We start from the raw sequence: 5,192 nt of genomic DNA, 5'->3' as shown, positions 1-5,192 counted from the left end.
GGAGAAACTCGATGGGTTGAGCAGAATCAGTAGGAGAAAAAAAGAACGGCTGGTGTTTGGAGTCCGAACCCTTCAACGTGACTGAGAACGCTGAGGGCTGGCTGCCGTATAATAAACTGGCCAGTTTTGATGGAAGGTCCAGACCCAAAACGTTGGCCATTCTTGTTCTCTTACTGATGCTCTCCTCTAGGTTGAATTCTTTTTAATTGCTCCAACGCTCACAGTCTGTTGTGTGTCACGTGCATACATACAAGTTGCAAGGAATTTAAAGTGAGGTGTTTCTCTTTATTGAGAACTCCTGCTTTGGAAATTTCTACAAGTGTGGTTGAAACCCAGAGAGCAATTATGTGCATGATTGATCATGTCTCATTGCTATCCAGTTTAAAGAAAACACTTAAAAGAATGTAGATCAGAAACTCACAGTCCTCTTAGTTTCTTCCCAAGCACTATCCATAAATAGTGAGTGGTCAACATAGATTTTGCAGATCTAAAGGAAACCACACATTGCTGGAGGAAATCATTTGATTGGGTCCAAACTCTAAGGGAAGTGGGGAGGAAGGAATTGTGATGTTTTGTGACAAAAATCTGCATCAAGACTGAGTGGACAGTGAAGCCAATATAAAGAGAGAAGGGGTGACACGGGCTGGTATTATTTGGGTGGACCAAGGCACATGAGGGTTGATGGATCAAATGAGGGGGTGGGGGAGTGGTGTGGAGGGGTGGATTTGGGAGACTGAGGCAGGTATGTAATAAGTGGAAGCAGCAAGGAATATGGGCAGAAGAGGGGAGGATGAAGGTAAAGACAGGTGCTGGAGCGTGAAAACCAGAAAGACAAAGTTGACAAGTGCTGGAATCTGACTCTTATGCTTGTTCTTTCAAGAAGAACAACTTTATGTAAGTTTAAAACTTAACTCATTTTCCTTGTGTTGCTTCCCACTGCCTCCAATGACCTCCAGTTGTCTTCAACTGACAAAGATCACTACTCCCCTCATATACATAACTTCCAATTCTGCCCAACTGTGTGCATTGGATGCTGGGAAATATAGTTCTTATTTGCAGGCATAATAACACATCTTTCCCCTTTACAAAAAACAAAAACACAGTACTATGTCTACATAACAAGCATATTTATAAATTATGCAAAAGATACAATAGACTAGACAGCTATTTCCCATTTTGGTTTTTCAAAATATATCTTCATTTAACAGGCAAGGCCCTTCTTTTTGAGGTTCAACTGGGATGAATTTCACACCAGCAAATCGTCAGCTAGTTACACTGAACAATATAAATGTTGCAGCAGGACTTGTCCTTTTTTTTTTAATCGTGCCTGAGGTCAATGTTCTTGCTCAAAAGATCCAGAAGTTGTTTTCTGTTCTGTCCACTCCAGAAAGTTGAATGTTTTTCAGTTATTCTGACTGAATTTTTATGAATGTTCTCTCAAGGGTCTTATCCTAAGTTTTGTGCAAATACCTTGGGAATAATCAACAGAACATCTGCAAATGCTTGTACTGCCAAATGAGCTCTGCCCTTTACATTGGCATTGAGTTTGATCGAAGTATTTGCCATGCATCAATCCTTAATTGCATTCTTCACTGTACTCAGACCATCACACAACTGCATCTTTAATTCGTGTTGAAACGTGTTTATTTGGACCCTTAAGAAGCAGCTGACAGAGGACTATTGCATTGCTCAGCAAAGGTGAACTTATCCTCACTCAAGGTGTGGTCATACACAAGTCCAGCATGGCCCAAGCATTCTGGGGTGAGGTCCTCCACAGAATTTACAGCAAAACCCCACAAGCAAGCTTTGTTCTTCTCAAGGCCACAATACCTTCGTTTGCAAATGCATCCAACAACTCTTGGTTAATTACTACTATTTAAAAAAAAAATCTCCACAAACATTTCTATTCACTGTTGCAATTTTATTAACTCTGTCTTCAATGAACTTTCTCTCTGCTTGCACGTCTTTTTCATCATCACTTTTATCAAGGAATCCAGAATGTTGTCTTTTCATACTCCAGTGAAATGCAGCAGGTAAGAATGTAAGCATCTTCCACCCTTTTCTTCATATCCATGTCCCAAGCTCCATGATCCAGTACTATTCCCTTCACGAGGTGTGTCACTCTGTTCTTATTTTGTGTTTCATCTCCAAAATTTCAGCCATGAAGAGATTCATTGACTCGTTTGGATTCTTCACTATCAGAACAGCATTGACCTCTGCCAAGACAGCTGCCATTCATATGGACCATTGTGCATAATGGAGCCTCTCTACCCATTTCTTTGGATATTTTCACCCGCTCCAGCATTTCCAGGGCCTTCTCCAGATGTTCTTGCAAATGGCAGGCAATCTCTTCCTTCAAATGACTGATTTCACCCTCAAGCTGGAAAATGGTGTCCTGAACATTAATGGCCTCTATATTATACTAGTCTTACATATCTTGCATCAGGCACTCAAGGGATTGATTCATTTCCTTCAGTGCATCAATTTCACAGGTCAGTGTCTGGACTTTCCTGAGGTATTCATTCTTTTCTTGTTTTGTCAAATGAAGAACATCATTGTTATGGGAAGCAGAATCTGATATGTCGGCCAGTTCCTCATGTAATCCTCCAATCCTACAAAATTGGTTGGAAGATGAATCCTGACTTAGGCTCTCAACAGTCCCTGCAGAATCTTCTGCTCACTTCCCAGATCTGAAGATAATTCAAAGATGGGACCAGAGATTTGAACATCTGTATCAATTCAATAAAACAATTCTTTTGAAGCTGTTCATACAAGTGACACATTTGATGGTGATGAGAAAAGTAATTCTTTTGAAGAAGCACAAAATAAATATTCCATCTCAATCTTCTGGCCTGCAGGAGCCTTTAGTGAATCCACAAAGAATTCCTCTATTTCCTCATCCACTGTGTGTACCCTTTTCTTGGTATCCCCTGCCTTGCAGCACCTTGCAAAGTGATTCTTCTTCCCACATTTATAGCAGGACTTTCTATAGGCAGGACACATCTTTGGAATATGTTTACCTCTGCACCTACTCCATTTGCAGTTTGATCTTAGCACATTTCTTTGTTGTTGCTCAGGTAAACTCCTGGTGCTCTGTCTATCTGCCGCCATCGCATGTACTGCTGTGATTATCCCGTGCAGCTCCTTAACTTGCACTTGTGTGGTCTCTGCTGCCCTACATATATTTACAGCTTTTTCTCACAACAGTCTTTCCCCAAGTCCATTATCTGGGATTCCACAAGCTATTCTGTCTTTACTGAGTGAATTTTTCAAATCTCCAAAATTCACAGGACTTGCTCAGTGTGTGAAGCTCAACTAAATATTGGTCAAAGCTCATACCTTGTTTCTCATCATGACATTTTTATTTGGAACAAAATACTCCTCAAATCTTGTCATCAGAGTGACCAATGTGAAAGCTGTCTCATCAATATGAAGACTGTTATAGATGTCCAAGGCATCTTCAACCATTACAAGCAAAAAATATAGATGCTTTTCATTTTCCGTGGGTCTCTCCTGCTCCATTAACCTCTAAGTGAATGTTGAATCACTGTTTGAAGTGTTTCCAATTATTGGTTAGATTGTTGGTAATCTGAATCAGTGTGCGAGGACTTAACCTATCCATGCTTATGAACTATTGTCTTCTCTTACTCATTCAGACACCATGTTATGCTTGTTCTTTGAAAAAGAATAACTTTATCTGGGTTTAACACTTAACTAACTTTATATTCCTTGTGTTGTATTCACTGCCTCCAATTGTTTTCAATTGACAAAGGTCACGACTCCCCTCATATACATCATTTCCGGTTTCCGCCAACTATGCACATTGCAGGGAAATGTAGTTATTTTTTACATGAATAATAACACACTGGCAAAGAACTAAAGTGATCATGGGAATTAGTTAAGGCAGATATGAAGAGCTGTGTGAATCGAGGCGGTCATCCAGTAGATGGTGTGTGTAGGTAATGCGTGGATGGGAGCAGTGTGAAATAGCTGATGCTGGGAGGGGAGGGGAATAGGAAAAGGTAATGAAAAGGGGAGTACCAGAGCTATGTCAAAAGCAAAGAGAGGGGAACACAGAAGTAAGGTTACTTGAAATATACATTCAGGTGAAACAGCATTCTTCACACGGTGAACACATATACATAATCCACAGTGCACAAAAATTACATGTATACATAAAAATATAATTTAAAATAAACATGCAACAATATTTTGGAATAATTTAATTGTTTCATTTCTAAGAGACGCAAGGTGATGGGATACAGTTCATCAATCTCATAGTCTGTGAGAAGAAGCTATTTCCCAGCTTGTCAGTCTTGATTTGATGCTCCTCTATCACCTCATTGATGGTAGTTGGTCGAATATATCACATGATGGATGGTAGGAATAATTCCTTGAGCTCTATTTAAGCAATGCTACCACGCAGGTGAGGTGTGAGATGATGTTCTTCTAGTTTGCATTTGGCTTCACCCTGCCAGTGGACGGGTGTTGGAATGTGAACGGGAGTTGAAATGGCTGTGGGTAGCTACAGCACGCAGAGTACAGTTACACTGCACATTCCTTGCCTTGTCTCTACTTATTTCTGCCAATGTAGAGGAAGACCTATTTAGGAGCATCAAGTGCAATAGAGGAGGTTGCTGGAGATGTGCATTAATCTTTGCTCAACTGGAATGACTGATTAGATCCCTGGATGGTGGTGTGGGAGATGCAGGGACAAGGGCTGGAAGTCTGGGTGGTAAGGAATGAACAAATGAAGGAATCACTGAGAATATGGTCCCAGTGGAAGGCAGAAGGAGGTGTGGAGGGAAAGGTATGACTACTATTGGGATCCTGTTACAGTTGGCAGAAATGATGCAGGATACTGGCAAGGTGAAGGATGGGGAGTAGCAGGGAGGGAAATGTGAAAGATGGTACCATCCTGTACAGTATGGAACCTTTGTTTCCTGAAAAAGGAGGGCATTTCAGATGTCCTAGAATGAAAGGCCTGTTCAGAGTAGATGTGTGGTGGGGACAGAAAATATGAGACAAGGAATACAATCTTACAAGGGAAGAGGTGTCGTCTAGGTAGCTTTGGGAATTCAGTGAGTTTATAGTGAAAGTCAGTGGATAGTTTTCCTCCTGAGATGGAGACAGTGTCCAGATGCAGAAAAGGGCTGGGGGATAGGTTGCAAATAGTTCAAGTGAATTGGAGA

At 40.9% G+C, this 5,192-nt stretch overlaps 1 pseudogene; it reads right to left on the bottom strand.

Annotated features, from left to right (window-relative positions):
* Nucleotides 1–1,406: 1,406 nt before the first annotated feature.
* Nucleotides 1,407–3,468, bottom strand: LOC138754355 (T-complex protein 1 subunit zeta pseudogene; annotated as a pseudogene).
* Nucleotides 3,469–5,192: the final 1,724 nt, after the last annotated feature.

The sequence above is a fragment of the Narcine bancroftii genome, chromosome 1, assembly GCF_036971445.1.
Source record: "Narcine bancroftii isolate sNarBan1 chromosome 1, sNarBan1.hap1, whole genome shotgun sequence".
Classification (NCBI taxonomy): domain Eukaryota; kingdom Metazoa; phylum Chordata; class Chondrichthyes; order Torpediniformes; family Narcinidae; genus Narcine; species Narcine bancroftii.
This window is presented reverse-complemented; position numbering and strand designations above follow the sequence as displayed.